At 44.4% G+C, this 13,013-nt stretch overlaps 1 pseudogene; it reads right to left on the reverse strand.

The window, feature by feature from the left end:
* Positions 1–6,694: 6,694 nt before the first annotated feature.
* LOC123163405 (uncharacterized) lies at positions 6,695–6,833 on the reverse strand (annotated as a pseudogene).
* Between the last annotated feature and the right edge of the window lie 6,180 nt (positions 6,834–13,013).

Below are 13,013 nucleotides of genomic sequence, written 5' to 3' on the forward strand. Positions count from 1 at the left end.
GGTGTGTGTGAGTTTGTAGAGGCCCCTAGTTGCATGCCGACAAACGACTCACAACTAGGGATGTGTGTGTGTTTGTCGAGGGTCCTTAGTTGCAAGCCGACCATAGACTGACAACTAAAGGTGTGTGTGTGTGTGCGCGCGCGCGCGCGCGTGTGTGTGTGTGTGTGTGTGTGTGTGTGTGTGTGTTTGTGTGTGTGTGTGTATGTGTGTGTGTGTCGAGGGTCCCCGGTTGTAAGCCGACCATCGACTCACAACTAGGGGGGGTGTCGGTGCCCCCAGTTGCTTGTCAACCATCAACTCACAACTAGGGTGTGTGGGCGTGTCTTTGTCGAGGCCCCCAGTTGCACGCCGACCAATGACTCACAACTAAGGGTGTGTGTCTGTGTGTGTGTTTTTTTCGTGGCCCCAGTTGAATGTCGACCATCGACTCGCAACTAGGGGTGTGTGTGTGTGTGTGTGTGTGTGTGTGTGTGTTGTCGTGGCCCCTAGTTGCAACCCGACCATCAACTCGCAACTAAGAGGTGTATGTGTTTGTCGTGGGCCCCCAGTTGCATGTCAACCATCAACTCACAATTAAGTGTGTGTGTGTGTGTGTGTGTGTGTGTGTGTGTCGAGGGTCCCCAGTTGCATGTCAACCATAAACACGCAACTAGGGGAGTGTGCGTTTGTCGAGGGTCCCCAGTTGCATGTCGACCATCGACTCACAACTAGGGTGTGTGTGTGTTTGTCGAGGACCCCAGTTGTATGCCGACCATCGACTCACAACTAGGGATGAGTATGTGTTTTGTCGTGGCCCCCAGTTGCATACCGGCCATTGACTGCAACTAGGTGTCTGTGTGTGTTTTGTCATGGCCCCTAGTTGCATGCCTACCATCGACTCACAACTAAGAGTGTGTGTTTGTATAGGGTCCCCAGTTGCATGTCAACCATCGATTTGCAACTATGGGAGTGTGTGTTTGTCGAGGGTCCCTAGTTGCATGTCGACCATCGACTCGCAACTCGGGTGTGTGTGTGTTTGTCGAGGCCCCCCAGTTGCAAGCCGACCATCGACTCGCAACTAGGGTTGCGTGTGTGTTTTGTTGTGGCCCCTAGTTGCATGCCGGCTATCGACTCACAACTTAGGGTGTGTGTGTGTGTGTGTGTTTAGACATGGCCCCTAGTTGCATGCCGACCATCAACTCGCAACTAGAGGTGTGTGTGTGTGTTTTGTCATGGCCCTAGTTGCAACCCGACCCTTTTCGTCGTAGTTGCAAATCCAACTACACCCCTAACATGCAATTGGGGGGAGGGCATCTTTTTGTGTCCCAGTTGCAAGTCCACCCTTCATAAGCAACTGATCGTGTGTTGCAATCTTCTGCAGACTTGATCCCGGTTCATTTCCTTGTCATGCGCGTCACACGATCGTGTGTGTCATTCTAACCAAGTTGTCGACCCGTTCTATCAAGGCACGTTTTTGGAAGGCCCATGCTTTCTTTTCTATCACGGCCTCTGTTTGTATTTTCCTGGTTGTTTTTCATGCGATTTTGTTTGTATGTTTGTTGTTGGACCGCTCTTTTGTAGAAGAGGAAGGGGGGAGGGGGGATCTGTTTGCTGCCTCATGTTTTATCAACTCCATTGAGCGACCGTCCTTTTGTCCCAGTTGTGACTTCATCCCACACATGCAACCAGGGGTCGCTTTTTTTTGTCCTAGTTACAAGTACATCCTTGGTACGCAATTGGGCCCTACCCGTTTTTTCAAATTGTCAGTCCATCCTCGGCAGGCAAGTAGGGGAGGAGGGGAGGGAGGGGCCGACCAATTTTTGTCCCAGTTGAAATATTTTAAATTTGTGAAGAAATATTTAAAATCAAGAACATTTTTTTTGAATTCATGAACACCATTTGAATTTGTGAACACTTTATAAATTCACAAACAATTATTAAAATTCGTGAGCAATTTTAGTATTCGGGAGCGTTTATTGAATTGGTGATTTTTTTAATCACGGTCTTTTTTCTTTTTTTAATTTGTGAAGTATTTTTGAATTCATGAACTTTTTTCAAATGTGCAAACATTCTTCTGTGTGTTTCGTTGCCTAGACTTTTTTGTTTTTCTCATTCAATCTTTCTTTAAATGTTCATCGTGCACTAGCCATTGCGATCGGGAGTTTCATTCCCTGCCTGACTTTTTTCATCGTAGTAACAAAGTATGTACATAGTAATGTTTAATAAGGCTTAGACAGACCTATAACAAAAAAAAGTCTTATTAAGCCATATTAAACATTCCCTTAAACCTTTTAAATGGAAGCATTCCCTGCCTGTCTAAGCCTTATTAAAAAAAGCCTTATTAAACATTCCCTGCCTGTCTAAGCCCTATTAAGCCTTTTAAATGTTCATCGTAGTAACGCACGCACTAGCCATTGCCAACCATTGCACCAAGTATGTACATAGTAATGCCTATAAAGAGAAACACTTGGTCTTACAATGGAAGCATTTTTTCCTTGATTCCATTTTTTCCAGGGTTCTGCCAGAAATCCGGTTTCCGAACAATCTTGGTTTTTTTGCTATTTTTTTCAAATGAAATTCAATTAAGAAAACCGCGTCCAAATGTATAATGTGTAAGAGGAGATAGGTTGCAGTAAACGTATGCTTCGGTAGCAGGGACGTATTCATGTCATATAGGCAATACAGGATACATCAGGCGCAGGTTGTTAGGAGTCTTTTCCCCTACTCTGATCAAGTCAACTAACAACCTGCGGATAATACACGTACAACGCACGCCAACTACATCATCGTGACACATATGTCACGTTACACAACTAGCCTATCATCTAACATCCTCCCTCAATCTCAATATGTGAAGGTTTAGATTGTTCTTGAAGGCTTGAAGTTGTCGAGCTTGCAAGGGTTTTTTGAAGCCATCAGCAACTTGATCTCCAGTTGGAATGAACCGTACTTCCAACAACTTTTGTGCAACTCTTTCTCGAACAAAGTGATAGTCAATTTCTATATGCTTTGTTCTTGCATGGAATACAGGATTTGCGAAAAGATAAGTTGCTCCAAGATTGTCACACCATAGTTGTGAAACATGTGATCTCCCAATACCCAATTCATTGAGTAGTGTTTCTATCCACATTACCTCAGCAGTTGCATTTGCCAGAGATTTATATTCAGCTTCTGTACTTGACCGAGACACAGTTGATTGCTTCTTTGCATTCCAGGATATGAGGTTTGAGCCAAGGAAGATAGCAAAGCCGCCAGTAGACTGCCTATCATCAGGGCATCCGGCCCAATCTGCATCTGAAAAAGCACTTACTGCTGTTGAGGAGGACTTACACAATTTTAGTCCTGTTTCAACACTTCCTTGAAGATACCTCAAAATTCTCTTTACAGCTGTCCAATGTACTGTGGTAGGAGCATGTAGAAACTGATAAACCTTATTAACAGAGAAGGAAATATCTGGTCTTGTTAAAGTTAAATACTGGAGTGCACCAACCACACTTCTGTATTTTGTCCCTTCCTCTGGACTCAATAACACTCCTTCATGCAAAGACAACTTATCAGTTGTAGACATGGGTGTGTTAGAGGGTTTGCAGCCTTTCATACCTACACGCTTGATTACATCTCTGGCATACTTTTCTTGAGTCAACACTATACCATCATGTACCTTTTTAACCTCAATACCTAGGAAGTAATGTAACTCTCCTAGATCCTTAAGAGCAAACTCATGTTTTAACTGTTTTAGCAATGCTGAGGTGGCCTCTTGAGATGAACTAGCAACAATTATGTCATCAGCATAAATTAACATGCATATCATCACCTTTCCTTTTTTAAAGAAGAACAAGGAAGTATCTCCCTTGGAAGCTCGAAACCCAAGTTGTTGCAGCTTTGCACTTAGCCTTGAATACCAAGCTCTGGGGGCTTGTTTAAGATCATACAGAGCTTTGTCCAGTTTGCACACATGATTTGGTTTTGAACCATCTTCAAACCCAGGTGGTTGTTTCATATAGACTTCCTCTTCGAGAACGCCGTGTAAGAACGCATTTTGTACATCCAATTGGCGAAGATTCCATCCCCTGGAGACAGCAACAGACAAAACAAGTCTGATAGTAGCAGCTTTAACAACTGGACTAAAAGTGTCCTCATAATCAATGTTGTATCGTTGTTTAAAGCCTTTGGCTACCAACCTAGCTTTGTATCTCTCTATTGTGCCATCAGGTCTTTTCTTGATTTTATAAACCCATTTGCAATCTATAACATTCCTCCCTTGCTTGTAAGGAACTAAGTGCCACGTTTGATTTTTTATGAGTGCATCATACTCAATATTCATAGCATTTTTCCAACTTACGTTGTTTAGAGCTTCAGTTAGGTTCTGTGGTTCTCCAGTAGATGCAAAATTTGCAAATTTAAAGTTTCTTTCATACCTGACCGTCCCATCTTTGTACGTTGTGGGCTTTAAAATACCTTTCTGTGATCTTGTTGTTACTCGCTGTGGTGCAGAATCGATGGCCACAGAGGATCCCGATCCGCCACCTCGTACTGGGTCCAACCTGCCCGTCCCAGGCGAATCTCCCTCGTCTGTCGCACGCCTGGGCTGGCTTGGATCCCGCGCCTGTGGGCCTGGTGAAAGCGACCCGCTGTCGCTGGACAGCGCGTGGTCCACGGACCGACCGCCATCATTGCTTCGGGCGACAGGCGCCCTGTCCCCACTCGGCACGCGACGGCTGTCACATGCAGCCGGTGAATCCACCGCGCCACCCGACCGAACGACAGACCAGCCGACGTGTCATTCGCTGAGTGGCCACCCGCAGAATCTGGGGAAGGCGGCGTCTGCGGCGCCTTCAGATCCTCCTCGGGATCGCTTTCCGCGCCAGAACCGTCAGGTTCAGAATTAGCAGGCGGATCCACCTCGTGTCCTGCGCCTGGCTGAGCAGCATCCTGTTGCTGCTTATAATCACGGTGATTTGGGGCTGCATTTTTTTATTGCTACCACCATTAGTAAGGCTATCACATAAATGATCATCAGCAATATTCTCACCCCCTTGATCAGTTGGGTTCAAGAGTTCTAGAGGTAACAAAAGTATTTCAGAATGTAATCTTGCTCCGGCATTGGGATGTAAAGTAGAGAAAGGAAAGACATTTTCATCAAAAACTACATCCCTCGAAATATAGACACGTCCTGTAGAGATATCGAGACATTTGAAACCTTTGTGAAGATTACTATACCCAAGGAAGGCGCACTGTTTGGATCGAAATTGGAGCTTGTGCTTATTATATGGCCGAAGGTTAGGCCAACAAGCGCAACCAAAGATTCTGAGGGCTGAGTAGTTGGGTTTTTCATGATATAATCATTCAAGAGGGATTTCAAAGTTGATAACTTTACTAGGTAGACGGTTGATCAAATATGTGGCGGCAATGAAAGCTTCATCCCAAAACTTTAGAGGCATGCAAGCTTGGGCAAGAAGAGATAAACCAACCTCAACTATATGCCGGTGTTTACGTTCTGCTGAGCCATTTTGTTGATGAGCATAAGGACAAGAGACATGATAAGAGATGCCAATTTTTGTGAAGAAGGAGTTGAGTTTTTCATACTCCCCACCCCAATCTGTTTGAAGAGCAAGGATTTTGCGATTGAACTGCCTTTCAACAAGGTTTTGGAAGTCATGAAATTTTTGGAAAACTTCAGACTTATGTTTAATGAGATAAATCCAAGTGAACTTGCTAAAGTCATCTATAAATCTCACATAATTTTTTTTTCTCCCTACTGTTTCAACAGCAGGACCCCAAACATCGGAGAAGACAAGTTCTAAAGGAAACTTTGATTCACTTATTGACTTTGGATATGGTAGCTGGTGACTTTTGCCTTTTTGGCAAGCGTCACATACAAACTCATTGTTGAAAGAAATATCACATGGGAGGTTATTGTTGCTAACAATTTTCCTAACAATGACTGAAGAAGGATGACCTAAACGCCGGTGCCATCTATCTAAAGATATCTTGATGGCACTTAGCACTTGCTTCTTGGCGTTTCCCCCCACGTGTTTGATAGGATAGAGACCTCGTCTACCCTTGCCTCGAAGTAGAACCTTCCTCGTTCCCTGTTCCTTGACAAGAAAAAATCGAGGATGAATTTCAATGAAAGTGTTGTTGTCGGTGGCAAGCCGACTGGCTGAGATTAAGCTTTTATCAGCTTCAGGGACATGAAGAATTTTCTTTAGGTGAAGATCGCGATCAGGGGTGTGTATAGCTGAATAACCAACATGTTGTATAGCCATACCTGAACCGGATGTAGTGTGGATCTGCTCGCCGCTGGTGTACCTGTCGTGCACCGTCAATTTCTCCAAGTCGCCGGTGATGTGGTCGGTGGCGCCGCTATCCAGGTACCAATTTGTGTCTACCCCATACTGAGGCGTCACCATGTTGGCGGACTTCTCTTCTTCTCCCTGGTATGACTCGTCATAGCGCTCCCAGCACTTCCAGGCCGGGTGGCCTGGCTTGCCACAGATCTGGCACACCACCTTGGGTGCAGAGGCAGAGTTGTTGTAGTTGCCCCTGCCACCTCCGCCGCGGCCGTTTTGCTTGGTGTAGGGACGGTCGCGATCACCACCAGAGTTGTCGCTGCCTTGCCTGCCGCAGCCACGGTCACCACCGCCACGGCCACGCCCGCGTGTTGCTGCATTTGCCGAAGACTGCGATCCCCCATGGCGGAGGTTCATCCATGTCTCGAAGCTGACGAGCTGCGAGTACAGCTCTGGCACGGTGACTGGCTCCACTCGGGAGCACATGGCGGAGACCACAGGGTCGAACTCTTCTTCAAGCCCGGCCAGGATGTGGGAGATGACGTCCTCCTCATCCACCCTCTTTCCTACTGCGGCAAGTTCATCACAGAGGGTTCGGATCTTGCCAACGTACTTGGTGATGGAGCTGTTTCCTTTCTGAAGATTGGCGAGGGCAATCTGGACATTCACAGTGACGGCACGGGTCTGCGAGGCCAGCATCCCCTGAACCGTGTTCCATAGCTTCGCCGAGGTGTGGCAGGTGGCAACCTGAATTGCCATCTCACGGGGCAGCGTTGTCAGAAGATATGAGAAAACTTGCTGATCTTGTGCGTACTAGGTTTGGAACTCCAGGTTGGGCGCCTTCTTCTTGGTCTTCCCATCGGAGTCCGTGACCTCCAGCTCCATGGGTGGCACTGGATGATCGACATTGAGGTAATTCTGCATCTGAGCACCTCGAATGGTAGACAGAACCGTCGCCCGCCATAGTGCCTGGTTTCCCTTGGTGAGTTTCTCTGAGGCGACGTGAGCGAATGGAGAGGATGGGAAGGTATTTGAAGATGTTGCCATGGATGAGCTCGAGAGGGGCTCTGATTACCATGTAAGAGGAGATAGGTTGCGGTAAATGTATGCTTCGGTAGCAGGGACGTATTCATGTTATATAGGCAATACAAAATACATCAGGCGCAGGTTGTTAGGAGTCTTTTCCCCTACTCCAAGCTACATAGGATGAGGATCAACTCAACTAACAACCTGCGGATAATACACGTACAACGCACGCCAACTACATCATCGTGACACATATGTCACGTTACACAACTAGCCTATCATCTAACATAATGTTTAACCCATAACGTATAAAAAGTTTCCACAAGCGATATTTTTTTAATTTCCTTTTTTCTGAATGGGCAAGAAAATATAGGTTTCAAAATATCTCAGCAATACCAGTTTCCCCCCTGAAATTTCAAAAAGAATTTTGAATTCAAATATTTTTAATGTCTAAATATATTTAGTTTAACAAATACTTTTAATAAGTGCTTCCTATTACAGTAGTCAGCTCAACTCCTCTTATAGAAGGACGCAAGTTCAATTCAGTATTGCAGCACTGAGACCATTTTTTAAATTGACATGAATAACATAAAATATATATTTCACAATACATGGAATAGAATCACATACCCTACCACTAAGCTGACTACGTTATCATGTTATTGTATGCATACAATAGATATATATTTGACATAGTTTTTTTGTTTAAATTAAAAATTCTCGTCCAATAACAAAATTTTCCTATGACCACCGAAATTTCCATTAATAGATCAGTTATCATAAATTCGGTCCGGGATAAGAAACCTAAGTACGAGTCTTTGTCCAAATGTAAAATTAAGTGTTTCTGTTTATAGACACTAACAGGTACTTGGTGTAGTGATTAGCTCCTGCGCTTCGACGCTTAAGGTAGATCGATTCGTCGGGCCCCTTTTCTCTGCCAAATAATCCATGCCCTCGGGTTAATGACATCTGGTTGACCCACTGTCCACTCATAGGTGGGCCCTGTGTAGATCTCTATTCTTAATGGAGCAGTTGGTGAATAGTCTCCATGGTTTATTTTCGCTGGTTTTTTTCATCTCTCCTCCCACCACCCCTCCCATCCTGGTCCATCGGTTTATTTTTCTCTCCACTCTTTATTACAATCAGGACTTTCCTAACATATAACAAATCATGAATCTAACTTTCTTAAATTATTCATATCAATCGATTCCTTTTATTGGTTCAATTTGTCTTAGGAAACAAATAACACATTTTTAAGAAACAAATAATAGATTTGAATCTAACTTTCCTAACTTATCTAAATCAATCGATTTCTCTCATTAGCGAAATTTGTTTTAGGAAACAAATAACAAACACGTCACAAACTTTCCTCCCAATAAATAGTTTCTTAACATTTGAAAACTTTCCTAATCAGACACGTCACAAACGGGCAGGTACTGATATCATGTTACCAAACAATAAAACCCCATTTGCATAGAAATCAGTTCAAAATCCTAACTTTCCTAAATTTTTACCTTTCCTTGATAACATCCAATATTTCCTATGTTTTCCACCTATTGAAGGAAATCACTCCGCCATCGATATTAGCATTTTTTGGAATGAGATCTCCGGGTTATGATTTTTTTGCGATTCTTTCCAATTGTGACCTCTCCTTCCGCTCCGGCTCCTTCTCGCAGAATCACCTCCACCATAGCCAACTGATGCCACCCTAGACCTCTTGCCTCTCCACACCTTCTCCGCCACCTCCTCCTCGTACTCCATTGACAATCCCTCCGCCACGTTTGTCCACGGCGGTGTCGAGGGCATGGCGCAACAGCGTACCAGTGGTAGAGCAGCGCATAGCAGCAGGAAGAAGCACGCAGCAGGCGAGGCGAGCGACCGACGGTGGAGGGCAGAGATGTGGACGGCATGGCTGAGGGGGCGGCCAGCAGAAGATGGCCGCAACAGGAGGCGGTGCGAGGCAGGGGCGCGACAGCGGGGCGAGCGAAGGGATAGGCGGCAGCAGATGGGGCGAGCGCAGCCAGTGAGAGTGTGACATGCGGCCAGGGTGTGCGTCGCGCGGGGCACAGTGGTGCAGTGGCTGTGGCGAGCGTGATGGCAATGGCAGGCGTGACGGACGTGGTGTGGCACGTGCGTGGGCATGGAGAACCAGAGAGGGAGTGGCCCCGCGGGCGCGGAAAGAAGAGCTGAAGGCTCAGGCATGGGCGCACATAGGAGCGGGCATGTGCCACGGGGTCAATCCGAGGAGCTCAGTGGCTACCCCTGCAATGGCCATGGCGGACGGCGGTTCTCGGGCACGGCGAAATACCTAGCGAGAGAAAACGAGAGGGGAAACTAGGGAAAGGCAAGAGGAGATCACGGCGGTGTCAATGGCACCCTAGGGGAAGACAGGGGAGCTCGGGGCGGCGCGGATCGAACCGCAATGTCGCGATGGCCGAAGGTTGAGGAAGACGGCAACGACGTCGATTTGGGGGTGCTGGACTTGATCTCGTTGGCGCAGACGAAATAGCGGAGGCATTCGGAGCTCCTCGACAAGCTCCTGGCCAGCAGGGAGGGTAGTGGCCGTGTGGACGGGGTCGGTCATGGTGGCCGTGGCATCTGACTTTGTCCAGATCAACGGGATCGAGCGAGCGAGGAGGAGAAGTGGATCTGGGAGGGGCATCGAGGAGGAGTGAGGCCATGGGGGCAGGGGAGGTAGGGCGTCACCCTTATCCATTCCCCTTCGATGCCGGCGAGGTGGTCGGGTGGGAGCCCGGCTTTGTAGCGACGGGCTCGGAGAACAGGAGAAGACGACCGTGCGGGGACTGGACCACTAGGCCGGTTCGGTGGCAAGGCCCGGGGTAGGGGGAATCCCCTTTTTCATCGTCCTTTTGGTTTTTAATGTATCCTAATCCGTTTCTCCTTTTTAACATTGTTTTCTATTTATTCTTATATCAAGTAAATGGATTTTGTTAATTGTGAAACTATGCACGCAATTCGAGCACAATATTTTTAGGTGTCACAAAAAGTTTGGGGCCAAAAGGAAATACATAAAATTAGGTTTATATTTAACTGGTTATTTTAACTACTGTTGGACCTCTTATTAATTTGACAAGATTTAATTTTTGGGTCAAATAATGTTGGGATCAACATGTCAAAGATTAGTGGAATTTATGGAATATGGTGAACATTTTAGTTTTACTGTTTGACAAAATAATTTATTTGACTTTATTTTAAATTTGAATTGGGCTTTGATTTTTATCAAGTGGCAGTTTGGCTTAGCAAGCCTGATGACATGGCATCATTAGGGGGAGGTCACTGTAGCTAACGACTTGAGGTGTTACATCATCTTCTCATTTCTGAAATTTCATTGTTAAATAATTGGGGAATATATCACACTATCCATTAGTTCAGTCAAGCTCACCACAAGTCCACACATTATTGCCAATTGAGTAAGTCTTATTGGCGGGGAGAATAGGCTATGTGTGTGTGTGTTAGAGAGAGAGAGAGGAAGAGAGAGTGAGGAAGAGGGAGGGGGGAGAGTGTGTGTGTGAGAATTTGATGATAAAAAAGGTCGCCAATGTCGTAATATTAAACTCTTAAAGTTAATATGGCCCCGTTGCAACGCATGGGCGTTCTTTTAGTACACCTATTTACTTGGTAAGCCTAACCAATTGTTGGTATTTCATTGACTAGTGGCCCCACAACTAAATCACACAGTTAGACATGTTGACCAGTTTGTCTGATTGTTCGAGACAAACTTGAAAGGCTTTTTTGTGTAATTAAATAAAGTTCAGTTGTGCATGTTCCAACCCCATTAGCACCAGCCTCTTTTTCATTATATTTGAGAGCTTTTGTGTGTAGCTAAATAAATTGCAATGGATTTTTTTTTTCGAAATAAAACAGCGTGCTAGGGTCACCCAACGCCTTGTGCACTCCTAGCCACTGACAGGTAGGCCTTCGCTAGGCTGGCGCGCCATGTGGGCAGACCATACGGCTGGATGCAAGCGGAGTGACCGTATTTGCACGAGAAAAATGCAAGTTCGATGACTAAAAATTCATTTTTCAAAAGTTTTACCACTAAACTAAACATCAAGCGCAAGTTGTATGACTTCCGCGGTATTACCTAAAAAAATGAGAAGATTGTCTTCACCATCACACAAACGACAAGCTTCAACACCATGTTATGGAAAAGTTAAATCCCCTTTTAAGGCTTTCGAGGTGTTCAAACTAATGATACACATTCGTTTTAGGGATTCATTGGGTTCTATAAATTGTTGCATAATGATAAACATTAATTTCTCTAGATATGCACCATTTACAGTATATTTTGATAATGATTATGATAAAAGCTTATCACCAGCATTGTACACAGGCGCAAGGGAGCCACACGATCCCCTCCAGTGATATATGGCATTTAATGCATTATACTTATTTGATTGATGGACATAAACCAAATTTAAGGTACATGCACATTTAAAAAATGCTCAGGTATTGGTGACAACATATATATCATTTAAGTTCTTGAGTATTCCTTCCGTCCAGGTGCATAGGGCATTTAATGAAAATTTGGTATATAATCCAAATACTCCCTTCTTCTCGGTGCATTGGGCATCTAATGAAAATCAAATAATCCCAAAACGATAAGACGTAAAACAGTAATACTTGTTGCATGCATATTAATTAGACCCCATCTATTAAATGGAGGGCCAACTTATGCAATTTTTACGGCACACTATTGAGATTTGAAGAGGACTCCTAATTAATAGCATGATTTTAGTTAAGAAATGAATGATGTGATTAGCTTCCTCTGCCATTCAATTTTTCTCCTAGCCCAATCTCTTCGCACCTAGGTTGCGGTGCACCTTCTAAGGCTAGTCATAGTGGCAGTAACTTAGCTAGTAACATAGTGCATTCCAAGAAGAAATTTCTTATGTGCCATGTAGTTAATGTGAAGTGGTAACATAATATGTTACTATAACATAGTGCTTTCCAAGACAAGACGAGTCTATAAGCTAATAAATAAAGTACTCTATGATATTACTACTATGTTACTTTTCACTATAAAAATAGTAACTTAGACTAGTGTCATATACATGACACTAGTATAAGCCTAGAAGGAGGGAGTATACAAGTTACCGTGTGTGGAAGGAACACCTCATTTCCCATGATCATTACTTTCTATTTGCATGCCGCTAATTTCATTGGCTAATGCATTAAATACGGATGTCATGTTTCTCTTTAGGAATCAATACCATGGGAAACCAATATAGTGGTTGACTCCTCCCAAGTTTCCAAGCAGGCCAGGCAAGGGTCATTTGTCACTGATTTTTCATTTAATATCCTCCATCTAATATCCACGCACCTAGGTTACGATGCAGCTCCTTAGATACCCTATGTACCTGGACAGAGGAAGTATGTAGTACTATATAGGTCATATATACAACTAACACTACACGTTCATTAATTTGTCATGCGATGCGCGTGCCTCAAGTCCGTCTTTACTTTCTAAACAACCTAGGTCATAGCCTTTTCAAATTTTAATCATATACTCTACATGCCATGTAATGACACCATGCAAAATTTCATAGGTTTCAGTTTTTTTTAAAACATCATATTGGTTCCTAAGTTCGTGTGTTTCAATTTTTTTATATACATATTTAAAAGTACCAAACTTTTTGTTTCATAAGCCCTTGATATATGCTAACTATCTTATTTAGGATATTCCTTCCAATC

The sequence above is a fragment of the Triticum aestivum genome, chromosome 7B, assembly GCF_018294505.1.
Source record: "Triticum aestivum cultivar Chinese Spring chromosome 7B, IWGSC CS RefSeq v2.1, whole genome shotgun sequence".
NCBI classification, from domain to species: domain Eukaryota; kingdom Viridiplantae; phylum Streptophyta; class Magnoliopsida; order Poales; family Poaceae; genus Triticum; species Triticum aestivum.